This window comes from Crotalus tigris, unplaced genomic scaffold, assembly GCF_016545835.1.
Source record: "Crotalus tigris isolate CLP2741 ecotype Arizona unplaced genomic scaffold, ASM1654583v1 scf7180000017546.9332058, whole genome shotgun sequence".
Lineage (NCBI taxonomy): Eukaryota > Metazoa > Chordata > Lepidosauria > Squamata > Viperidae > Crotalus > Crotalus tigris.
Window position 1 is genome coordinate 7,780,423 of NW_024096465.1, and position 27,267 is coordinate 7,807,689.

A 27,267-nucleotide genomic window follows, 5' to 3' on the forward strand; every position below is an offset into this window, starting at 1 on the left:
CCAAATTCTTACCAAGAATGTGTTCTGTGAAAGCTCACAAAATTTCAACCATATAGGTTAACAGCAAATTGCTCAGCCTTGACCTTCAGTATTCATGCTTCATATGGTGATTTGACAAATTTGTGGAGATAGGACTGTTAATCACTTCTAGCTGTGATAACTATATGTTACTCTGGGAGTAGAAGGCAATACACCTCTAAATATTAATTACTTATAGAGAATAGTAAGAAAAAATATATTTATGTACTGGTTTCAAGTTTTTCAGAGCCATCTGATTGATCACCATACAAAACAGAAAATTACTCACCATGGTCAAATGTTAATGCGGTCGAAAAACTGAGCACTTTTCTGCATGTATCATGTAATGAATATACTGTGCAAGATAAAGAAGTATAGAAAACATACATTTATATACTCTTATCATGTATATGTGTGTTTTCCTTTATAGACTTCATTTTTATTAAAGCATTTAAAAACAAACAGGAAACTGAAATAAATATATCATGTTGTTATGAAAAGCCACAAATATATACAATTCTAACCCTTATGTGACTTACATCTTGTGTACACAATGTAGCTTGTTTCTGTCTCAGGATCATACATCAACTCAGGCATAGTAAAGGTTAGTACAGATTACTATTTTATAGGAACCAACATGGTTTATTCAAAAAATAGTGTGTTTAAAAAAAAAGCACGGTTAACAAATATTGGCTCAGTACAGCATATGAACTGAAATATATGAAATACAGCATAACTTCATTAACAATATGGAGCTGCTATAATATAGTCACATCATAAAGCCATAGATGGAAATAACAAGATGACTGATGCAAACTGATTCTAATATATATAGCTTTTCTTATTACATTCCAAAAGGCTTGTAGGAAGCAAGAGAAAGAATAAAATCTTGTTGCATTACTGCAAATTTACTAGCAGAATTCCAGATTTGTACTTCCTTTTCATTTCAGTGAAACATCCAGACCCTTGATAGCTTACTCAATTATGTATTTTTAAAGGCAGTAAAAGAAAATGAATCAGTTTTCAGAAATTAAACAATTGAAGAATCAGCTTAAGAATTACACAACGCAAAGCAACATTCAAAAAAGATGCGGTTAAAACCATTTTTGTAAGTCTTCTGAAAGAAGAAAATAGGTCTTGGAATTGCAGAGGACTTTGTCAGGCACCAATCCTTATACTTGAAATCTCACATGAGAGAAACTAAAATGTCCAGTTTTGCAGTAAGATTTGGAGAGCTAATGCTAGCTGTCAAGAGACTTCAACACTCAAAGAACACCAAATGACACTGCTAGTTGCTCACATTCTTGAATCACAATGTGAAAATCCAAAATTACTATTTATAACCCTGGCAGGAAAAAAAATCCTATATATTCACAATAATAGAGGTCAACATTAATGGCCAAAGAAACAAAGCAGCCTCAACTGCCTCCACCCTTTGTCACAGCAATTACCAGTTGGCTAAAAACCCGAGATCATTTCTGATGTAAAAGACAACCCATCTTCCAAAACAAAGCATGGGTAAGCTTTGAATTCTTGACCACGTTGTCAGAAATATATTTACAGAAAGTTAATCAACATCATAAACGCTGTGGTTCAACACTGCTAGCAAGCAGCACAACACTTTGTTTTTGGTATCAAATTATTAATCATACTTGCTCTACTACAGCTGAAGTATGTGTAAAACAATATTTTGAACAGCCTTAGGAAATAAAGAACAAAACAAGAAGCAGAGTAACTGAATCCAGGGAAAAATAAAAGCCAAAAGATTAATTAGAAAGGTGACCATTATTATTCTTTCAGAAGTTCAGGGAAAGTTGATTATGTCTCTGTGTTTACATTTGCAAATACAGTAGTCATGCTTTGATGATAAAAAATTCTTAGCAATGTTGTTTGCATTCTCTGCCAAGGGTGCTCCAATTGTACAACCAACACATAAAAGATTAGAAACATATAGTTATAAATGTGTGCAATTTCTGAAGTGATATTTTAATATTCATATACTGTATTTGATTATTTTGTCTCTGAGCACTTAAATGTCCCCAAACAATTGAAACAAATGTTAAGTATAATGCTGGGTGAAATTCATAGGAGTTCTAGTTAATTAAAGTGATCAACCGTCCTCCTTTAGGGAGGCCAGTCCTCCTTTTGTAAGTTCTGTCCTCCCTCAAAAAGTGTCCTCCTTCATGTCCTCCTTTTCAATATTTGAAGACTAATCTGCAGGGCTTTTTTTTCCCCTCATAGAACTCTCAGAATGCTGTTCTGGCACCTTTTTTTGATGGGTTTTTTTTTTTCAACTTTTGCATCAGCTGTGCTACTCCCACTATTGGCTTTTGAAAGCCAATAGGAATTGCTGCTGAGCACGCCAAAACACCCGTCTGGCAAACTTTGCACATGCAAGTTGTCTGTATTATTGTTGCAATGAATGTTTCTTTTATTTACAATATTTTTTCTTCAATTTATTTGTGTCCTCCTTTTCATTGTAAAAAAGTAGTAGTAGTAGTAATAAAGTTGGAAGGGACCTTGGAGGTCATCAAGTCCAACCCCCTGCTCAGGCAGGTAACCCTATACCATTTCGGACAAATGGCTGTCCAGTTTCTTCTTAAAAACTTTCCAGTGTTGGAGCATTCACCGCTTCTGAAGGCAGGTTGTTCCACTGATTAACTGTTCTGTCAGGAAATTTCTCCTTAGTTCTAGGTTGCTTCTGTCCTTGATTAGTTTCCATCCGTTGCTTCTTGTCCTGCCTTCAGGCACTTTGGAAAATAGCTTGACTCCCTCTTCTTTGTGGCAGCCCTGAGATATTGGAACACTTCTATCATGTCCACCCTTGTTCTTCTCTTCGTTAAACTAGACATACCCAATTCCAAGCAACCGTTCCTTATATGTTTTAGCTTCCAGTCCCCTAATCATCTTTGTTGCTCTTCTCTGTACTCTTTCTAGAGTCTCAACATCTTTTTTACACCGTGGTGACCAAAACTGGATGCAGTATTCCAAGTGTGGTCTCAACAACTCTCAGACAGCTAACAATGGACCTTCAGAGTGCCAACGTCCAGATGACTGCAAAGAATATAAATCCTTCCATTTGGCACCAATCAGCCAGAACTGAGGCAGCTTTTTTCAAGGGAAACCTCCCCCAATAAAGTCCAATTACCTTTTGAACACAAATTTGGAACACTAAAGATTCAGTGTACTTCATAATCTATTATCTCTTTGTATGTGAAATGACTACAGGTATGAACATTTACCTTATAATAAAAATGATCAAACACTGATGAATTTAATTGTAATAGATACAGCAGATAATAGAGATACCACAATTAGTTTTATTTTAACCAGACTTGATAGTTAGGGCAGCTTCCCTAATCTACTTTGGGAATATTGACTAGAAGTTTTGGAGTCTGGAAAATTATAATCGAAACACATTTTAGAAGTTTCAGCTTAGAAAGAGCTATATTAGGATAATACAGTTTAGGCTTAATAACCACAATCACTAAAAGGCTTGGGCAAATTCTTTCTCTGCAATTACATGCATGCATCTGCATAAAAAACGAAGGGTTACTTGATAAGAACTAATCTAAAATACCAAAAAGAATGCTAAGTATTTTCTCTTGTTACAAAACACACAGACCCAAGCAGAGAATAAAAATGATTGCTGCTGACCTTGCTTTCTTGTGGGAGACATGGGGATCATCACAGGTTAGAGCCCACCACTCAACAGATAAGCTGGCATTCCTTAGAGGAGACTAAGCGAAATGAAAACAAAATGCCTTTCATAGTTTTACAAATACCTGATCCCCTCCCAGTTGGATACTGCAGTAAATCCTTAACTTCTTGTATGAACAACTCTGTAATACGTTACAAAAAAGAAGCATTATAAAGCATTAAAAACATTCTATCCATGACAAGATCAGGGCATATGTTATTTCTTTTTCCAGATATAAAAATACTTCCGAAAAAATATTCAAGATTAGATATGAGTTTGGGATTACATTTATAACTTTTATCAATCCAATATCTGGATATCAAAGCTTCTGTAAGCTATTTTCCAAATTTGTTGGGCAACAACTATCTTTGCCAACAAGCATGAGTGTGATTGGCAGGGGATGATGGAGTCTATTTTGCAACAGAGAATTGAACTGGAGAAGGCTGTTATAGGAATTATCTGAATCCAGTGCAATTAAAGTCTCCAGAGAAAATCTACAGTATCACACACTGTGTATATAATTTGCTTTAAAAACTAACATTAATTGCCTACGTATCCAGTAGTCTCTGTTGAAATAAAAGGAGAAGCATAGGCCCATGAAAATTATGGGCATGTTCCAATATGTACAAACAGTCTTGAATCTAGTACAATTTTGCTTCTTATGGTTTTAAATCCCAGTAGTTTCAAATGCCAAGATTGGGGCTTCTGGTTAGTAATAATTGCTAACAAACATCAGTATCTACCTCTTAGCAAAAAGAGGCACTACAAAAATGTTGAAAAAAATTACATTCAAATCTTTTCCAAACAGTTGGTGCTGCTGAACTAATACAGTTCCAACAGATAAAAATGATGACTGCACCATCTGTAAAATACTGGTGGTTAAACAAAACTAACTTCTCATCCTTAAAAAAACAAAAAACAAAACCAATATGCCAGTAGCAAAGGGTAAGCTTCAGTTTCATTGATTTATTTTGTTGCCATACATCCTTTCCAAACTAAAATAATTTTGTAACACATATTTCTGCATTTATTGTAGAATAAATTTATTCTATAATACCCATATTCTATAAACACCCATACTTATATCACAGTTTAAAAGATGCAACAGTAAATATTTTAAAACGGTAGACAAGAGAAACAAAATCCAAACAATACTCAGCCAAAACGTGTAACACATGTTCATGCCTCACAAACCTGTCTGGAGTCAGGGTCCACAAAGCAGATCACACTTAGAAAAATAAGTCCTGTTTTCCCTGCTTGCTACCCCTCCTAACGTATGCTACCTGAGGGTCTTCAGATATATTGGTCCCAAGACTTTTAGCTCTTTATTGTCTACCAACAAATATAGCATAGTAAATAATTTTTCTTGGACTGGAATCTGAAAAAAAAGTGGTATGTTTCCAGTCTGGAAATGAACTACTTTTCAAAGTTAATTATTTCTCCTATCTTTCACATAAAACTTCATCACATTCAGTACCTCCTCACTTTCTAATAGTTTTTAGTATTAACATTTTATCAATATTTGGCATCTCCTCAAATTTTTATATTTCAATAAACTAGAGATCAAATTGCCAACATATGCTGGATCATGCAGAAAGCTAGGGAGTTCCAGAAAAACATCTACTTCTGTTTCATTGACTATGCCAAAGCCTTTGATTGTGTGGATCACAACAAATTGTGGCAAGTTCTTAAAGAGATGGGAGTACCAGACTATCTTATTTGTCTCTTGAGAAACCTGTATAAATAAAAAATACTGCATGAATATTAAATGTTACTTTGAAGATGGGGTCTTACAAATATTGCAAAACAACTGACCCTACTTGTCCCAAAGGTGCTTTTTCAAGAGGCAACTGGACTTCCTTGGTTTTCCTTGAAGATGTTTTACTTCTCATCCAAGAAGCTTCTTTAGCTTTTTAGATGAGAAGCGAAACGTCTCCAATGAAAACCAAGAAAGTCCAGTTGCCTCTTGAAAAAGTACCTTTGGGACAACCATGACCTGGATGACTGAGAATTTCCATAGTCAACTGATCGTCCTTGGAAGAGACATTACCTCACAGAATAGAGAGAATGTCTCTTTCCACAAGAGCACAGAGTGTTCCTCTTTCCATTCAGTTCTATTGTTCTGCTCATGCAAGGTCATCCTAATCTAATCTATTAACTAAGCAGAATTCAATTTGATTTATAATTAAGATTTCTTTGGATATGTAATAACCTTAGTAGTTTTGTTCAGTTTCACCAATCAGCTTTGTGTTGGCACATGATAGGACAACCTGCTGAAACAAATCAGCTCTATAAGTGTCTTAACTAAATTAGTACATGTGACATTCCTTTATCTTCCCCAGCTTCACTTTGTTCTTCCCCTTATTTTGCTAACAGAACTTTGGCAGCTTTTATTTTGACATACTTTAAATATCAAGAACCATAATAGAATTAGAAGTTCAATTATCATCCAAACCCAAACAATCCAACAACAAAATGAGGAGAAATCAAAAGCTTCTCCTAAGTACATGTGGAATATGTGACCCCAAATCTTAGAGCTATCCTTTTGTTCTTGCTAAATTAGAATTCAGTGTGATATGTAAGTTGGGTTACTCTGTATATAACAGGGTGTCAGACTCACAATGTCATGTCACGTGTCACGATGTATCGTGACTTTTTTTCCATTGCCTGCAATGGGGTGGGCGCGGTTTTGGCATGATGCATCCATGGGGAGGCAGTTTGACACCTCTGTTATATAATATCTAGAATTTCATCATGAAAGAAATACAAATGAGACTTACATGCAATTTGATGTTAACATGGGGTAGAACATCAATATACACAAAACATTGCTATGTACATGAATGTATAGTAATGAATAATAAATTAACATGGGTGTCCATATATCTTCAAGATGCCAAGATTGAGAAACACCCTGCTACAGAATTTCTCTGGCTGTGTATGTGTGTCAGTAAAGAGCTTTGAAAAGAAATGCAGCTTTACCACTTGCAATGAGGTTAATTATACAAATAATCAAATTTACAGAAACAGGTAAAGGAGAATTCATGACCCCACAAAACCTTTCAATGGCTCAGCGGCTTTTTCTGTTGAGTTGATGGACACTGAAAAAGTATGATGTCGCAAAATAATAAGCAAGAACTTGCTGTTTCTGCAATTTTGTGATAGCAGGCATTTATTTTCCCACTAGTATTTGGCAGCTGGGGCAGAAGATGCATGCAGCTTCTCAGATTTCAAATGCTCAGAACAGACAGGTCAAGGAGTGGGGAACTAAGTCACAGAAAATTTTGTAGATTACATTTAAAAAAAAAAAAGAAGCGCCCTTAATTACAAAACTTTTCACCCATCACCTCTACCTAAAATTAGATATTTGTTTTATAATACTTCCACACTTTCCCTTAAAGCAATCCTGCTTTGACTCAAAATTTATCCAAAGTTATTAGTGAATTAATTAATGATCATAACATGGCAACTAGCTCTGCATAACAAATGTGAATTGCCCTAAATAAGTAGCATATTTATTATATAATTTGCTCAGGCTAATAAGCATATGTTAACCCTTGGAACCTTGGTCATGAAGTGAAATGGATAGCCTCAGGGAAATTTATACATGAAATTATTACTTAGTTACTAGAGAAGTGGATGGAAGGCAATCCTTCACTTTTCTGCGCATATTCCAAAAAGGATAGCGGAGAGGGAAAAACAACAGATTTAGTTCAACTTTTACTTTTATAATAAGATATCACAATGAACGTATGAAGAACAACTACAGGTAGTCCTTCATTTAGCTATAACAATTGGGACTGCCAGTCTGGTCATTAAAAAAATGGTCACTAAGCAAAACCAGCTTATGATCTCATTTCAGCTTTCCTTTGCTGGTCATAAATGTGAAGATTGGTTATAAACTTACTCTTATATCACCAACGTAACTACAAATAGTCATTAAATGTAGAAGAGCAGGCAGAGCCTGGAGGCGGAGTCAAGAGACTCAGGGCCAGGCTATTTGCGAGACCGCCTACTACCTCATAGTTCCCTTCCTCCGGTTAGATCCCACAGGCTGGGCCTCCTTCAGGTCCCATCGGCCAAGCAGTGCCATTTGGCGGGGCCGTGGGGGAGGGCTTTCTCTGTGATGGAGCCCATGTCTTGGAACCAGCTCCCCCTGGAGATTAGGACCGCTCCCACCCTGTTGGTTTTCCGCAAGCTGCTTAAGACCTGGCTTTTCCGGCAGGCCTGGGGTTTATAAAATCTGACCCCTGGATGAATGTTATTGTATTGTTTGTTTTGTTAAGTTATATTGTGTTTTTATTGTTAGCTGCCCGGAGTCCTGCGGGAGTGGGGCGGTCTATATATTTTAATAAATAAAATAAATAAATAAAAGAGAGGACTCAACCTAGAATTGTTACATGTTCACAAACACTCCAAGTCCAGCCCTTGAATTTTGTTAACTCTTATCTAGCGCTAATTTAGTGCTGACCATTAGTTGACCAGATTCTTGTGTACAGGCTTGAGAAATAAATCTTCTGAACTGGAACTTAGGCATGATCCTGATTCTTCACACCTGATACCAAATGAGGCAGTTGCTAAACAAGGATTTCCTGTATGCTTATCAGGTGAAGCAATCAATGTCAAATACATACACATACCAATACATAATATGTATATTAATTTATCTTTATCCCACCTTTTTATTTGATCAGATTTTCTGGCATTCAACAAGAAAACTGATGGAAACTTTAAAGTCATAACATATTGTCCTAGATCTTGTGATCCTTTAGCAGTCAACAATTCTTATCTTATCTTCCAAAAGTTATACAATTAAATGTCCAAGATTACACAGTAGTCCTCAACTTGGCACCCTTCCATTTATAACACAATAGCTTTTGAAAAATCTGGGAGTTGAAATCTAAAACACAACACAAGGTTCAGGGTCACTATCTTAGATGGTCTTAAACTACAAATAAAAGCTTCAAAGCTGCTATCCATTTCCTTCGTGTAAAGAACTATTTGTTGTAAACATGCTCAGCTGCAAAATCAAAGTCATTATTATGAAAATATATTTTAGCTCTAAGCTAGGTCAGTCGATAGAACACTGAAGTAAATTGGGCTAATTTGATATACAGGTTGTCTTTGATTTCATTTAATGACCATTCGAAGTTACTGAAAAAAGTGACTTATGATCATTTTTCACACTTACGATAATTGCATCTCCATAGTCATGTGTTTTACATTTGGATGCTTGACATCTGGTTCATATTTATGATGATTGCAGTGTCCCGGGGTCATGTGATCCCCTTTTGCAACTTTCTGATAAGGAAAGTCAATGGGGAAGCCAGATTCATTTAACAACTGTGTTACTAAATTAACAACTGCAGTGATTTACTTAGAAAATGTGGCAAGAAAAAGTGTAAAATAGGCAAAACTCACTTAACAAATTTCTCACTTAGCAACATACATTTTGGGTTCAACTGTAGTCGTACGTCGAGGACTATCTGCATGTAATTTTCCTTTTTTCCTAACCAACTTTTGTCATAAGGTCTTCAGAAGCAAAATATTAAACAAAATGCCTATAACAAAACTGGAATATATAGGTGGATGTAAAGCTCCTTATAGAAAACTCTGATGTATATTTTCAGCAGTTTGTTCCAAAGTGTAATTCCCTGCAATTACACATTTTCTTTTGTCAGTTCAACAACAGATCAGATTTAATTCTCTGGGTCTCAAGACAGTGAGCTAATCAGTTCTGAAACAAATTTCAGAACATCTATTGCATTGCAGGTGGTCATTATATGAAAAAAATTGACAATGCATTTAAGAACATACAGATTTGAGAAGTAATAACTAGCACTCTCTTATTCTATTGATTGAAGAACAAGGGAAGAAAATGGTCACTAATGTAAACAAATCCAAAATAAATAAAGAATCTGGGTTTCAATGGTCTCTGGAGTCAACCCCAGAAATGTAAGTTTCTGTAAAATAACAGAGATACAATATCATGGAACACATTTACAATGTCTTCCAAATAACACTTAATTTTGAAGATGCCAGATTGTGTCAGATGTCACATTGGAAACAATTGCTAGCCAAGATTTATGTGAGCCAAGTATCTTTTACAATCCCATGAACCCACACAAAGCCTCTAAATCATATTACAGTTTAACATAATACATAGACAAGTTAATTTAATCAACTCCACTCTGACAGCAGAAGGACAAATAAGACAGGCAATGGCTTCTGTATATGACTCTATAGTGTTAATTTAACAATGATCCTGTGCAAGATGTGATTTGCACTATCATCATCATCATTTTCTTCATCATCATTTACCCCACTTTTGATTGAAAGGAGGCCCTACCTTATATGGTTCACTTCCATTCCATCTCTCCATTCCTTCCCAACCGAATTTCCTTTCTCAATAATTCATGTTCCGTATTATATTCATCATACCATCATGCAGACAGAAATATTGGCAGAGAGCCAGCATGTTCTGTCTGCTATTTTGCCAATTCTGAATGCTACCCCAACCAGAGATACAACTGATTTGGATCTAACCGTATAAGAAAATATATAGATGGGAAGCTCCATCCACACTTTGTTTGCAAAGGAGCATAAGCACTGGAATCAGAAACATTTTAGCAGTGACACCATAAGATACCATCTTTTATTTGCATGTTTTTATACGGTTTCTTTAGTCCAAGCTCAGCTTTATGTATGAACCTAATTATTCTCTTTTATACTACACATCAAGATATTATTTTAAAAAAACCTGGCCTCTCAATGTATGCAAACCCCACTGTTTTTCCGTCAAAGAACTGTAAATACACTTGACCTAGTGTACAACTGAACGGCCTAGTTAGTACAATCTATCCATATGTTTTGACTCTTCTATTCCTATTCAAAATAATTATGGTTCTTATTTGGTTTTAGGCTAAAACATGCTAAACTGCAACATTTTAACCATTATTAAACAAATTAACAAAAATGCTTCGGCTATACAGCAAACTCAATCGTAAAAATTATGGTTTATGATACATAAATGGCTGAATTCATACCAAGTCAAAGCCAAGCTACATTGTTGACATCTCCATGTCCAGTTTTATAATATTGAATCTAGTTTATGTTATTAATAACAGACATAGAACAGAGTCAGAAACAATTCAGGTAAATGAGATGGATGTAAATATTTTCAAATCTCTGGAATATTTATGGAAGCCAAACTTTATGGCAACTTCACTTTATAATAGAAAATGTATTAGAACCTTATTAAATGACTGGCTTTAAAACTATGCCTTAAATAGAACAACAGAAAAAGAGATAATTTTCAAAACATTTTTCAACATAATATGACAACTTGCATCAGGAATATATACTAAATTCTAAGATGGCGGCGCCTGGATCGGCTGCGACTGCATTGGCTCTCAAAGGTGAAAAGTTTTGGGGGGGGATATTAAGGGATATAGGCCACATGATCAGGAAGGTTTTAATGTGTTTGAGCTACATGGTGGAACTAAGGTAACATACAACATACTTGGTGGCATGGAGAGTTTCTAGCTGTTTCAGAACTGTTGGTGAGACCGTTAAAAATCATTGGTGCTGTCTGAAATCGTTCTGCCGGCAGCAAGATCTGACTGCTGGCCCAGCGACAGATTCTATTGCAAATCAGGGCTGTTTCCAAAAGAGGCAAGGGAGGAGAGGTCCAGGCCTTATGGAGCAAAGGAACTGGCTATCGGCAGGCCCAGAGGATGGGAGAGAGGCTTTTGGAGGAGTTGGTGGTGGTGACAGCATGCTCCAGGGGTGAAAAGAAGCAAAGGCCTCTTTAAGGAAAAGGTGGAAGAGACAGAATCAGAAAAAGGAAAGGAGGCGAGATTGTCATGCAGGAATACAAGCTAATTTGAGGGCTAATCCACATGGAGCTCTGTTTCCATCTGTCCTGTTTGCCATTGGTAGCTCCCTAGAGACTAAAATGGAAGATCTGTAACATGAACTGGCCATAAACCAGGAATGTATATCGGAGATGGTGACCCTTTGAGAGTTGTATGCAACGAAATTTCATTTTGATGTATGCCAATTGGTGTACATTCAAAGTGACAATAAAGTTGTTGTTGTTGTTGTTATAAATCTTTTTGTCTAGTTTAAATCTTTCATTTGTAAGTATGTAAACCAATGGCAGACATGATCTTCTGATTCTAACTCTTCCTTAGACTTGAGGGTAGAGTCACCTAAATTAAAAGATATTATTTTACCATAAGTCCACCAGTCCAGTTTCACCACCATCTCTTTTCTGAAAAAACTTCTTGAGGAGACACCCAAAGAGGCAACTTTGTAAAAAACCCTTTGTTTTGTATTTGTTCCAAACTCTTAGTATGGCATGTCTAATAAAATGATTGTTGAAATCAACATTTACTTTAACTTTATCATACCATTAATATCCCTGCTATCCAAACCTTAATTCATAACCTTCTAAATCAAATAGCCTCTTATTCTGGAGGTTCACCCATTCTTTAGCCAGACCAAATGATATCAAAATACAATTTCAAATCTGGTAAACCCAAACCCTCTTTTTCCTTGGCATCGTGCAGTAATTTATATCTGATTCTTGATTTCTTCCCTTTCCATATAAACTTGGAAATATCCTTCTGCCATTGTTTAAATGGAATATCAGTTTATAAATATTGGTAATATCTGAAGCAAAAGATCATCTTTGGTAAGAGTTATGGGTTTGATTTTGTTAAAAATGAATTGGAAAATTTTCTATGTGGTAGTGATGAACATATTGCTAAGGTTTACAAAACATTATTGAAATTAAATATGGAAAGTGAACATGTATGACTCAGTGAGCAAGGAACTTTGGATATAATGTGATGCTTGAACAATGGGAGAATTTGTGGACGAAAGGCTTAAAATTCACACTAAATTATAATTTAAAAGAAAACTTTTATTTATAATGATGTATCATTTGTATTTAACACCAGATAAGTTATCTAGAATGTAGAAAGGTATCTCAAATGAATATTGGAAATGTAAAGAAGGGACTTTTTATCATTTATGGTGGACATATGATAAAGCAAAGAAATATTGGAGTAGGATTCATATTTTACTACAGAACATTCTTAAAGTGAATATAAAGATAAAACCAGAAACTTTTCTTCTAGGCCTAATGGAAAAAGACCTTGAAAAAAATTTGGAAGTCTGATTTTATATATGTTGACCACAGCAAGACTATTTTACGCACAAAAATGGAAGGATGTTTCGACTCCCACCATGAATGAATGGCTACAAGAGTTGATGGAATTAGCAGAGATGGCTAAATTAACTGTTCTGATAAAAGAAAAGAATATAAATACTTTTGTTTCTACTTGGAAACCACTTCTGCACTGTGCTTGAGGTGGAAAAAAATGATACTTTGATTTTGGGTTTTACTGATTAGACTGATTTGTTGTTACAGAAATGGCTAGTTTATACTACAACAGAAATGTAAAAAGTTGAGATTCAATGTTAATGCCTTATTTTACTGCAACAGAGGGAGTTGGAAGTCAACACTTTTTTTTCTTTTTCCCTTCTATTCCACACTTCTCTGCTGGATGTGGCAACTAATAACACAAAATAAGGTCACTGGCCAATTATTGATACAATAAGGGAAAAATACTGTAGACTCACGCTTATACCTACACACATACACATACACACACACAAACACACACATACAGAGTATATGTGTGAGTGTATGTATAATATATTATATATTAAGTATTGTAGATTATAATGTTAAAATCTAAGGTAAGGTAAGACAATAGAAAGCAAAAAGTGCAAGGAAAAAGGAAGAAAAAAGAGAAAAGGAAGAATATAATAAAGAGAAAAGGAAGTAATAAAAAAGTGATTTCCAACACTTATCACAGGAACATAAACAAATTTGATGACTCTTCCCCGCCTCTAAGCTTTCATATTTGTTTGTTTTTTCATCCTATATTCCAACTCTTATATAAACATCTACAAAGCATCATATTTTCAATCTGGTGTCTCCTTTAATATTTTTATTGACATTAACTTTTGCATTGTCCTATAGGCCTGTATCTTTCCACAATCTAAAATCCTTAATCCCTTCCAGTGTCCACTTTTTGAAATAATAAAATTGCTTATTCATGTTAATTCTTATAAAAATGCTATTTGTACTTTATAATTAATTCCATATTAATTGTGGTCATTTTATTTCTCTGTTTAAGTAAGAAAATATCTCTGAAAGGATGACCCAATGGGTCATGGGTTATCCAGTTCTTCTCATACACTGACTTGGTATACCTTCCTATATTGTTTGCTTAGCCAGGTTCCAGCTAAGTCCAAGAATCTTAAAAGGCTAAATAGAGAAAAACCCCATCAAAAACATATATTTACTTTATAGATATTGTTTTACAACTTTAAAACATCCTCAGCCCAAGCCTAATGTAACATCAAGACACCATAACAAAATAGCTCCAGAGCAAACAAATTTATGATGAATTGTGTCTTATACTAGACTAGATTGTGCTTTTTAAATATCTATTCCACAAATCTTGATTCAGATTAAAAGAGGGTTTTGAGGGTTTGATATCATTCCTGCAACCACTAATAAAATTTTTAAACAAGACATGAAAAAATCATCTATCATTAAGCAACTGCAATCCTACAATACTAACAAGTTAAGCGTCTTAACGAAAGGGCAATCATGGAAAATTTAGGATGCTAGACAATCTAAATAAAGAAGGGCTTCTGTCAAGGAAATACATCTACAGAGCATATATATAATCCAATAATGCAATGTATGCAGCATTATGCAGATCTGTCCATTATTTCAATTTACACGCTAAACTCCAAAAATAAAATCAAAAACAGGCAAAGGAGAACTGACCATGCTCTGTCAATACAACGTCTGGGTGAGGGGATAGAACTGAGCTTCAGGACACCTGACAGAATTAGCTACTCTGAAAAACCTGGTAAAAATGCTACACCATATAATTTTGTATTTCTAAGGTAGCATTTTATTAGAATACAACTTGGAGGCTACCTTCTTATTAGTGCTATTCTCACATCTTTTATACAGGGAGGAAACACTCTTAATGAAGATTTAAGATCTGCTCAAATCAAATATATAAAAAGAAATATTTGAATTGTTATTATTTATCCATCTGAATGTTCAAGGAAACTATTTAAACATCAGATACTTGAAATGCAGCATGAATCCATGCCTGATTGCTCAAAAGTCCCTAATATACTACCTTTTCGTATTTAATATCCTGCAAATATTTGGACTAAAGCTTCTATAATTTTCAGCCAACATGTCAGTGGCCATGTTTATTAGAAACTGTAAGTTATGTAGTCCAATACATCAGAATGGTCCTAGGCTGAAGAGGATAAGTTCAACTTCTTTAATCCAGTGATAGGTCAATTATAAGTAGAACTGTCACTCAGTAAAGCACGTAGTTTGTCCATAGACGTTTCCTCAGCATTCCTAAATAAAGATATAAAGAAACCCAAGAGGGTCACTGATTGCAGTTAAAAAAGTAGAAGATAATTTCCTATATTTCTATTTTACCAGAACCTGAAAATTTCAGCATGACTTGGATCCACCTCTTAAAGACACTGCGGTTGGATATTACATGTAATTAGGTTAATCCATTTTAGGTATTAACAATATTTACAGTATAATAGAATTGGAAGGGACCTTGGAGGTCTTCTAATCCAACCTCTGCTCATGCAGGAAACCCTATACAATTCTGCACAAATGACTGTCTAATCTCTTCTTTAAAACACTGAGTGATGGAACACCCACATTTCACTGCTTAATTCTATTCACTATCAGAAAATTTCTCCTTAGTTCTAAGGTTGGAACTCTTTGATAAGTTTCCATCCATTGCTTCTTGTCCTTCTCTCGGTGCTTTGGAGAATAGGTCAACCCTCGCCTCTCTGTGGCAATATTGGAAGCCTGCTATCATGTCACTCTTTGTCCTTCTTTTTGTTAGAGTAGACATACCCAATTCCTGCAATCTTTCATTATCTGTTTTAGCCTCCAATCCCTTATATTTGTTGCTCTCCTCTGCACTCTTTTCTAGAATCTCAACATCATTTTTGTATTATAGTGACCAAAATTGGATGAAATATTCCAATTGGATCTTACCAAGGCAATATAAAGTAGAACTAACACTTCACCCGATCTTGATACTATCCCTCTGTTGATGCAGCCAAGGACTGCATTGGCTTTTTTGGTGGCTGCAGCACACTATTGGCTCATACTTAGAGCTCTCTCACAGTTACTGCTGTGTAATACCTATTCTATACCTGTGCTTTTGGTTTTTGTTGCCTAATGTTACTTTTGTCACCATTGAATTGCATTTTGTTGGATAGGGCCCAGTGTTCAAGTTTGTCAAGAACCTTCTGGATCTTGGGCCAATCTTCTAAAGTGTTGGCTGTTTCCCCCATCAGCTTGCAAATTCAATCAATCCCCTTTTATCCCCTCATTTACGGTAAATAGCAATAGCAATAGCATTTAGACTTATATACCGCTTCACAGTGCTTTACAGCGTCTCTAAGCGTTTTACAGAATCAGCATATTGCCCCAACAATCTGGGTCCTCATTTTACCAACATCGGAAGGATGGAAGGCTGAGTCAACCTTGAGCCACTCAGAATTGAACTCCTGCAGTACTGCATTCTAACCACTGCACCACCATGGCTCTTCATAAATCATTTATGAAGATATTGAAGAGTACTAGGCAAAGACAGAACCCTTGGGGTATGCCACTGCATGCTTTCATTTATATAGGTAGTTCTATTGAGGTTGAGGACAGTTGGTCAGACAGTTATAAATCCATCTGATCGTAATGCTATCCCAGATTTTTCTATCTTACTAAGACATGGGCTGTGGTCTACTTTGTCAAATACATTACTGAAGTCCAAGTATACAATGGCCATAGCATTTTGCTAGTCTACTAATTTAGTCTCCTTGTCAAAGAATGCAATATGGTTTGTCGGGCATGATCAAATATTTTTCAATGATAACGATGATAACATATATGAAGCAGTATTCTAAATTTATCATTCCTAATGCTGACTGTTAAGACTGTCAATAATTTTGCATGATTTACCAATATCCTTTCAGTTGTATCCAGAATGCTAATATCTTCATGATATTAGATACTTTTATGATTCTTTTTTTATACTGAAAAAATGTACTGTATCACAGTCCAGATTTGGAAAATTAGAATAGCCCTTGAAAATCCTTTTACAAATGAGATGGGGGTGCCGAGATATAGAGATAATCATTCACCTTACTGATAACTCTGTTAGCATGATGCAATGATGGACAGAACAGTGGGTTTTCTTCTAATCTAGATGACTTCAAATTTGTGTAACTACTTTGTTTCCTGGCTTTAACATAAGCTCAAGCACATTTGGTCCACAGCTTAAGATCTACAATACTCTGACATCAAATGATGTCACGAGATTCAACATGAAAAAGTTTTCTCATAACTTAAAACACACTGTTGACCCCACTGAAACTGATTCACATATTAGCTAGTCATTCAGTTGTACTGTACATTCAGCTGTACTGTAAAGAGGAATCCATCAACATTTATGGATAGGCAAACAAGATGAATAATAAGACAGTAAAAATCCTTAGGCTCTTAATGTCCAGCAGCAATGAAGATTTTTTGCTTTTCCAGATGTTGGCCACTGCCAACTTCCCTCACCACTGCTATGCTGGCTGATGGAAATTATACTTAGGAACATCTGGAGGGCTTCCACACCTAGCACAGAATGAAAACCGAAAAAAGCACATTTCCATGCAATTGCTCATGCAATACAAAAATGAAACCATGTTTCAGGAATTCTAAGTGACAATACAGTAACTGTATTCTCAAATAACTATGTGCATGATTGTGGTATAGACTTATGGAAGCAAGTGTGTGAAACTTTCACCTTTGGAAACTACAAAAAGGACCTTTCACTAAGGGCCTCTCCTAAGGCCACATTTGCATGCGCGATAACTAAATGGAACTTGTATGGCTGCAGTATGGCTTTTTTAAAAGTCTTAAACTCTTAGAAGCTTAAAAATTGTAAAATCCAATGTACTAAGAAGATCTACATTCTACAAAGTAATTTTTTTTTTTAAAAAAAAAAAAGCAGCTTTCAACTTTACAATGCACATTTCACTGGAATAAAGACATCACGAGGGCAAAGAAAACATCATCTTTGGGCACGACTTTCCCCCTTCCCTTCATTCCTGCAGCACTTTCTCAAAAAACCTTCATACAAGAAACTTCAAAATCCTCACCTTACTTATCATATTTAAATATCCACACTTTTTTTTGCAGATGTTAAAAATCAAAGGACTCGTCCCCACCCCTCAAATCCTTCTGCCCAGGCTGGCTGGGGATGCTGCAAAGTTTAGTCCAAATCCAGGCAAAAGACATCAGGCTGGAAAAGGCCAGGCTAAGATTTCGCCATGCAAGAAACAGTAACAGATGCTGCTACCTTGTCACAGCATTTTCTGGAGATGGATGGCTAGCAGAGATTTGACTGCCAGGGAACAAAGAGTAAAAGATACCCTTCCATAAACCAGTGGAGAGTGGGAGGGTGGCTGGCTGAAAGTTGAAGGGCAGAAGTCACTCTGCACTGCTTGGAAAGTCAGCCATGGAGCAGGAAAATTAAACTGTATACTTTTTTTTTTATCAAAACCACAAATAGTAATCTAGGGAAATGAACAGAGATTTGGTCTAGTTAGTTTCTTTCCAAACTCACTTTATTTCCCTCCTGCATGCAAAACTTACAACTTAAGCTCTATTTAAAGTTATTCTTCAGAAAAGAGAAGACTCATGAAAGTCCCAGAAACTGCTCGTTAACTGACTTACATGAGAAGATAGCAACAACAATAATAATAATAAATCGAAGCATAGCCACTAAAAGCACCCGAAGACAAGATTACAAACTGGAGACCCGCTTACAAAGGCAAGTAGGTTCTCGCACGCTACGCTCAGAAACTTTTCGCCCAGGCCGCCACCCCCACTCCAAACTGTTGCATCTCCCGCTTACCTGTTCACATGTCTTGGGGGAATCAACCAAACGCGGCTCCTTTCCCCAAAGAATCCAGATCACGAGCCTCTTTTCTTTTCTCGCTCCCCCTCTCCCAAGGAGGAGGAAAAAAAGCAATTTGGGGGAGGAGGAAAAAATCCCGAAGAAAATCTAGCCACGACGGATGGACCAGGCGTCTGTCTTAACCACAAGAATCCAATCAGGAGGGGAAGAAAGTTTCAGGCGAGAGAGGTCCGTTCGTTGCAAAAAGTTAATCGGGGGAGGGGAGGGGGCGGGCTGGGAGGAAGGAGAAGCGGGATACTGGTTGGGTGGGGGAGCGGCAAAAGGGGGGGAGAGAGAAACGGCTCCGCCTTTGGTTCCCCCTCCTAAAGCACAGGGGCGCTAGAGAAAGTTTGAAGTTGGGTAAGGAAGCGCAAAATTCAGGAAGGAGAGCGGGGAGGCGGGGGAACGGGAGAACCGGGAGCACTGGGGGGGGGGCGCGATTACTGTCTCGCTACTAAAACGAGGGCCGGGCGCTGCGGAGGCGGCCACTGCGCTGGGGCGAGCGTGCCTGTCCTGCTGTCTTTCTCTTCCAAGCGGTGCTGCTCAGCGGAGACGGCGACGACGACGTCGGAGTCACAGCCTAGGAATGCTAAGAATGCGAGGCGGCCGCCGGCAGTGGAAGGCAGGAAACGTCGGGTTTTGAGTTGAGATCTCGCTCCTTTCCCCCCCTCCTCCCTCTCTCTCGTGCTTTGCACACACACACGCACACAGAGTTCCCCTCCCCCTTGTCCAGGAATGAAAGGCCCCCGAAGGAAGCCCGGCCTCTTCACCACACCGATCCGCCGAGGAGGTTCTTTCAAGCGGGAGACGGGGAGAGCAGATACCGAAGGAGAGACTCCTCAGACGGCGCCGTCTTTTTCTTCCCCTCTAGCTGCTGGTTCTGAGCTCAGCTCGTGGGTCTGCCTGGCGGCTTTGCGCGAAGTGCGTCGGGGTCGTTTCAGATTTACACGTGTGGTTCTCGGGGGAAGGGGCACCAAACCCATCCCCGTTGAACGAGCCAGGAGAGAGCAAGAGCCTCTGCGGGCAGGGAGGAAGGAGCGGCGAGAAAAGGACGTTTGGGGTCTCTCGCCAAAGGGTGTAAACCGAGGAACCCCGAAAATCAGTTTGAGTAGGAGATTTGGCGGGTGTGTGTGTGTGTGTGAGGAAAGTGAGGTTGGAAAAGCAGGCCGGGCGAGGGAACGGAACGGAGGCGGCTCTTCGTGAAGTTTGGGAAGGGCGGAGTTTAAGGAAGCCTTGCGAGCCCAGCGGCCGATCTGGACTTGGCGAGTTGCTCTCTTACCGCCCCGCTGGGAAGTAACGCTACAGACCGTTGTCCGAAGATCTCGGACGCGTGTTTTGTAGCCAGATGTGCCTGTGGTTCGAATTTCGGCTAGTTCTTTTGGGAACTGGACGTACATGTGGGCATCTGGGTGGTTCAAACCATAGGCGTTGACGGTTTGGAGGGAGATACTAGCAAATGTCTCTTAAAACGATTTCTTTCGAAGTTGCTTGAACTGTTAATGCTTCTGTAATTGTCAATTTCTGGAATAGGTTACTGCCTATTTTTTATGTTTTCTTTAATTTGATCGAAAGCTGGGGTAAGTCTGATTTAAATAAAATAGAGCAAGAATTTACGCATTATATTGTTTTTATGAAAATGTGGTTTCCTCTCCCGCATCACCAAGCTTTTCCAGGTGTTCAAGAAAACGAAAAACAAACACAACATGTTTGGATCATAAGACATACAGTAATGGATGGGATTCATTTGTATTTCCAGCAATGCAACCCTGCCCTCCCCCATATTTCAATTTTGCCTTCCTGATAACCATTCCTTAGCTAAGCCAGCACAGGCCTGTATCTTAACAAATATTAGAAACTGCCAAAGAGCCATTAGTAAACAACCCAACCAAAGAATCCCTAAAATCACCCCTACCCACACAGACAGGAAAGACAGCAAACCACCCCTTACTAGAACTGATGATGTTATCTAGTTAGGGTAATGAAACATCTACAAGCAAGCTCAGAGAGCACACAGGACCCCTCATTTAAATCCTGAGCTACAAATATTCTAATGCTTACACACTAAGGTTCTCTCTTTGGCATTATCAATTCTTGATATGTTCGGTTCAAATAAAAATGTTTCGTTGTCTCTTTACAAGTAAATTCATTCTAAGCACAAATGGTTATTTATTCAACGTCTATAGCCACCCATCTCAATCAATGACTGGGCTGCTTACAAGTTATAAGTTACAAATTTATGAGTACCACTTCCTGTTCTGGCCAACAAAAATATTCCTAAATTGTGGGCAAGACTTTCTAAAAACAAATGGGAGAAATTTAATACATGAGTCTGAATTTGTATCCAACTAGGGGGAGCTGGATAAAGCAGCAGTGATTGTGGGATGATACCCAGATTTCACCATTGAAAAGAATCTTAATATTCCTAGTTTATTGAACTGCCTGCTATCAAGTTATCCACTCTTCATTTAATTCAGGGCTGTACTTAGTTTGCTATATGTATTTACAATAATTATTCCAATCATTTAAAACTTAACCCCAGTAGTATTGGTTGTTAATGGTACATACCTGTATAATATACTCAAAACTCAAAAGAGCTGTGGATACTGATTCTGAATCCATGCATGCACTTACTTTGTATCTCCATTGAAGAGGTGCCTATACTAAAGCCAGTATAGTGTAGTGATTAAGACGTACTATAAGCCGGGTGAATCAGATTCTAGCTCCCCTCAGCCATAATACAGTAGAAGCCTAATGGGTGATTTTCGATCATTCACTTTGCATATTCTGCATATTCTGGATTGTTGTGGGGAAAGTAGGAGGAGGGATTATGCCACCTTGAACTCCTGAAAATGAAATACATAAATATAATAAGATATATCTTCTGGCTGTACAGATTTACAATAAGTCTATTTAGGACAATCATATTTAATTTTAGATGAGTACATTTGCAGCTTAGTAAGTCTGAAAAAGGAGTTGAAGGACAAAAGTTCAGCATCACAATGGAATCAAGGTTATAAATCACACACACAACTGAACTGCATTGAAAAAACAGTTACCAAGCTAATAGGGGTAAGAGGAGTAAAATCAAGGATCACCCAGGGCTAAATTGTTCCTGGAAGACATGGAACCTATGCTCATCTTTGGATATTTATCATGCATGTCTTTACCTGCTCTGGTCAACAAAGGAAGTTTTGTAACTTTTAAGTTGCAAAAAGATAACATTTTTTTTCTTTAAAAAAAATGTGGCAGTACTGATGGAGCAAGGCCAGGCCTTCCTTCATTTGTTTTGGAGGGTTAAAAAGTTTATCAGGTCTTTCAGGCTTACCTGAACTTTAACATACCACTTGCATAAAAATAATGCTGTAGTTTTTTAATTTCAACAATAGGAACTTGGTATAATTGGGGGATTAGCAGGGCAGTTTCAGGATTTCACAGTAATGGGTGGGGGGAAGAAGCTGCCTACACAGGACTCAGATCACCTACAAACTTTGACAAAATAGCCAATAAGCTAAATCCAGTTTAAATCCAAAAACCCTAAATCCGCAGTCTGGGATCTACAAGGAACTTACTGATCCCCAGTCAGTGTCCTTCAGTAAGCAGCCTATGGGCTGTATATTACGCCTCTTGAGCTCTATAGGCAATGCTAACAAGGACCATTGGCCAGTCTTTTAAAATGTTCATTGGATTATAGTAATAGGAAATAATAAGCCTGACTCACAGGATTATTCAAAATGAATCCAGTGCATGTGGAAGGCTTTGAATATTTGAAAGCATTAACTATTATTGCCTCCCCCAAAGATGATCATGTCCCCAAAATGGGTATCGTGTCTGGGATATACAGCATTTGCCTGGACACTGACTATAAGTGAAATTCTACTCCAAAATTGCTTGTGAATGTTGAGCACTCTCCTGTAAATACATAATACTAGAAGGAAGCACCTTTCAGTTCCTGGTAGGGAGAAACCTTCATGTTTAAACTGGCCCATAGTGCTTGCCTTTAGGACATTCAGTTCTGGAAGCTCTCCAATGAACCTAAGAAATTATATACACTTAAAGCAATAGTTAACAAAAAAAGGAATTTATATTGGAAATCTGAATGCACATGGAATGGGCTGAAACATTTGAAAAAGTTGCTAGAGTAACATCCATCTGATTATCTTATTTGCATACTGTGCAACATACTGCCCCAGGGCCCGTTGCATGTCACACCTTGAGTTGGAAAGAGGACGGAAAAGACACATTCCAGAGGTGGGCTGAAGCTCCTGCAAGAAGCTCAGATAAGACCTGGATGAGCAGGTCTGAGCATCTATGTAGTAATGCAATGATTTTTCAAAATGCAATGTTTTAGATGTGTGCACCCACATTCTTCTGGTTTGAATCAGTTGCAGAAAATAAAATGACTTAAAAATCAAATATGTTAGACAAAGGCATATATTAGTCTTCACAGTGCCCTAAAATTTTATTGTTTATATCGGTATATGGCATTTAAAAATATTTGTGTATGGGTATATACATAGATATGTATGCTCTTAAGCCTACCTTTTTGCACATGTCTTTTAATCCTGGTAATCTAACTTGATTAAAAAAATGATTGTTCATGTACCTTAGTTAGATTGTCATAACAGTGTGAGTGAAAGACATTGGGATACCTGTTTTTATTTTTTGTGTGAGGGGAACTTGAGAAAGCAAGGAAGAGTAACAATCTTTAAAATTTCCTGGCATCTTTCAGAGATGCCCACATTTTTCTAAAACGATGGTATGCTTCTCTTTTTGCAAATTGTAGTCAGATAAATGTTACATATTTACATATTGTTCCTGAGGTGAAGATAAGAAATCATTGTGTTGCAAAAGCTGACCCTAGGGGGGAAAAACTGAAGAGTTACAGTTGCAGCCAAACCATGAAGACTTGTGGTAGACATTGAATAACATGAGGCATTACACTGCCTTTTGATAATTCTACTAAATTCAAAATAATCAAAAATGATTTTTAATTGAAATTGAAAATTGAAAGAATATAGTCTTGTAATGTTCAATTCAAGAATAGATTTCCAGTTCTTTTTATGCATTAATCCTACAGGGGTACAGAATGAAATGTTTAAAGTAAGAAATTAAGAGCTCTTTCAGAAATGCACCATCTTATGATTGGCATTCGAGATTCAAAAATACTTGTATCCTGGGAAGTAACACAGAACCCTTTTTCATGCAAAGAGAAATCAGCCAGCCGGAAAGAGTCCTACTTTCTCATTCCCAAAATACACTATAACATCCCTGTGATTTACAGCAATCTTTCTTAATTTGTTGCCCTTAAAGTGTATTGTATTAATCATCTTACAGCACTCTCACCCGGGGAGATGATGGGAACTCTAGTCTAACCCATCCGGGGAATGAGTTTGGAAAGACTGTTTCAACGTATTTCAACCCAGCCCCATTTGTCAGGTCAAATACAACACATATGTTCTACAAAGTGCTATGATTTCCCTCTCTTGTTTGCCACTCCTTGATTGCAAGAAAAGTAGGTGATTGACTTTTCTACTGAATCTGCAAACCACAACACATTGACAGGCCACCATTGAGGTTCAAGTAGCTCACTGAAAAGGCTTCTGATCTTGCTAGTTGTTGTTCATTGGCATTTTCTAAATGCTTGAGAATAATCACAATAGCCTTTTCAAAATTAACCTGCTATTCTCCTGCTGTGACAGATTTCAGCTCCCATACTTTCCAGTCATCTTGACTGAGAAATGTTAGGCTGGTAGAAAGCACCAAGTTTCCAACCAGAATAAATGCAGGCTTTTTCACATTGACCTTCTAGCCAGAATATTCTATAGGTGTCTGAATGAGCCAGTTCTCACTTTGTATTTTCTGTGCAGATATCAATTCAGAGCCTAAAATACAATACACAAACATGTCAGATGAATATTACATACCTCACAAAATGGGGGGGGGGGAAGAAACCCTTCATACCAAGTCCACATCTCTACTTTTCTCTGTATATTGTTTTAAAATGCTTTCAGTGTTTACTGTTTGTCACAACTACCTTTTGCAAACAGCATTGGAAAGAAGGTGCTGCTGCTGCTAGTTTTCAGACTGAAGTGCTACATCTCAAGCTTTTACACAAGAGTTAACAGGCTAGATTGCTTAAATATTGAATTATAACATCTATCCCACTGCAATTATATGGCTTCATATTGTGATTTTATTATGGTTTTATCATAATTTAATATATTATGTCCTACATTGTATTGTCCACATATCTTATATACATACATGTATACATGCATACATATTTGCTGATGCTTTATTTAAATTAAATTTGTATCAGTGATTGCATGAGCTTTATATATGTCATACAGAATGCAATACACATAACAAAAACAGTGCTATTAAGCAGGAGCAAGGAAAAACAAGCCAATGATGATTAAAAGTGAGGCATTTCTATTTAATAGCTACCTAACTGGTAAAGGATAGTTTCAATAAATACTTGTCTTAAAGACCTACCCAAAGGGACAAAGCAGAAGAGAAGCGCAAGAAAGCTCTGCCTATTGTATACTGTATGCTAGATTAGCTCTGATGGAACATTAGGAATACCCAGATAATAATCTAAATGGATGGGGGTGCACATGCCCCTTATCAATTGATGAAAACCTAGTTATTTAAATTAGTTATTAAAAATTATTTTAAAAAAATATACAGGTTATACTTTAATATACCGGTACTTTCACAACCTAAAAAAACATGCTGAACATTACAGCATATAGGAAGAACGTACTGTATGTCAGTTCATTGTATCAATGCCTTCTAAAAGTCTGCTTTATATTTTGTGGAGCTTACAATCATTAAGTCAAAAGTTTATTTGCCTAATGTGTCTGTGCATGCTAATTCTTACACTTGCCAGCTTTATCTCCCTCCACTCTTGTTTGGAAAAAGGAATTTGGATTATGCAATCCTGGAAAACAAACCTGTTGCCTTGATGCATGAGCTAACATGTTATAATACTTTATGGCTTGCAATTACTAAGGTGGATACTAAGCCAAATAGTTTTCTTGGAGGTTATCATCCATTCAGATAACATCTTGAAAAAGAAAATAGGATGAAGTGCAGCTTCTCAAATAGAAATATAGCATTTTTTATTTTTGTTTTTCAAATGCTCTATACTTTAACATTACTTTTGAATCAATATAATTTTCCTTATACCTCTGTGTGTGTGTGTGTGCGCGAGTGAGTATCTAACTAACGACCTCATCATCATTTATTATTCTTGCCACAGCAAGCCTGCAGAATCCAGTATTTCAATAATTTGTAGGAATTGTCATTTAAGAGCTTGAAAACAAACAGCCTAATTTTCAGCTATGATAGAAAGCTTGAATTCCTATGATCTGAAGCATGTTATGTTCCACTTAATAATTTGAACATGACTCCAGTACGGGCAACAGAAAAAAGGATCAGTTCTGAGCTAGTTTTCTTCCATATATGCTGTAACACAATGCCCATCACTGTAAGCCATCCCAGCCCACAAGAAGGCTCCAGGTTGTGGAAGTTTGATCCCAGTGGTCTAAGGATTGTTTAATAATAATGTTCATATGCTAAATTAAATATTCAAAAAGTAAAAAATCCAAAACATGGAGCAATTATATAATTCAGTAATGGTAAATTGTTTCACTAAAAAGATTTCTAACATTCAGAGGTAAAGAATTAGCATTTTCTTCTAGTGGGCTTCAAATTTAAAGTATATCTACTGTTTAAACAGTAGTAGCATTTTCAAGGGCTACAGAAGGATGGAGAGTTCATAGCTATTATTCAGTCCGCTGAACCCAACTCTAGATCTTCAATTTAATTCAATTTTTGGAGGAACAAAAATACAGTAGAATACCACTGTATGGACAATCTCTTGACTATAAAGCCGTGTTTTTCAAACTTGGCAACATTAGGATGCATGACTTCAACTCCCAAAGTTGCCAAGTTTGAAAAATATTGCTCTAAATATTGCAGGGGTGTCAAACTCACAACATAATATGACATGTTGCAACATATTGCAACTTTTTTTCCATTGCCAGCAAAGGGATGTGCGCAGTGTTGCCATGACGCATTCGGCCCACGGCCGGCAGTTTAACACCCCTGCTCTAAAGTGAGATACTGATTTTGAGAGGGCATGCTGGGTCTCTAGTTCTTACTTTTTGCTAGTCTTGTGTAGCAACCATTTGAAGTTACAATAATGTAAAAAAACCCCGAATTTATGACCAATCCTCACATTTACCACAGTCACAGTGTCCTGCAGTCATGTGATTGCCATTTGTGTGTTTCCCAGCCTGCTTGTGACAAGCAGAGCTAATGGAGAACATGGAAGAAAAATTGTTACCTGATGCTTTGCTTAACAACTGCAGTGACTTGCTTAATGACTGAATGGGAAGCAATATCTTTAATCTTTCACCTTCATATGATTTTTCATTGAGCAAC

The 27,267-nt window shown here is 37.1% G+C and overlaps 1 protein-coding gene and 1 long non-coding RNA gene across 4 annotated transcripts in view; one reads left to right on the forward strand and one right to left on the reverse strand.

Moving 5' to 3' along the window:
- The window catches only part of LOC120304922 (tyrosine-protein phosphatase non-receptor type 14-like), a 90,508-nt gene that overhangs the window by 60,327 nt on the left and 2,914 nt on the right, over positions 1–27,267 (reverse strand). Inside the window, exons 2-3 of one of the 3 annotated variants that reach the window (XM_039336062.1) lie at positions 21,448–21,659; positions 14,962–15,194 (exon numbers count right to left, since the gene is read on the reverse strand). The gene's annotated coding sequence lies outside the window, so the exon portion shown is untranslated. Of the gene's footprint in view, positions 1–14,961; positions 15,195–18,774; positions 19,005–21,447; positions 21,660–27,267 lie in introns of those variants that run through there. The other 2 variants (XM_039336055.1, XM_039336045.1) reach the window with 2 other exon arrangements.
- Positions 19,112–20,429, forward strand: LOC120304937. Its single transcript, XR_005555878.1, has 2 exons — positions 19,112–19,176; positions 19,351–20,429. It is a non-coding gene; the product is annotated as an uncharacterized LOC120304937 (long non-coding RNA).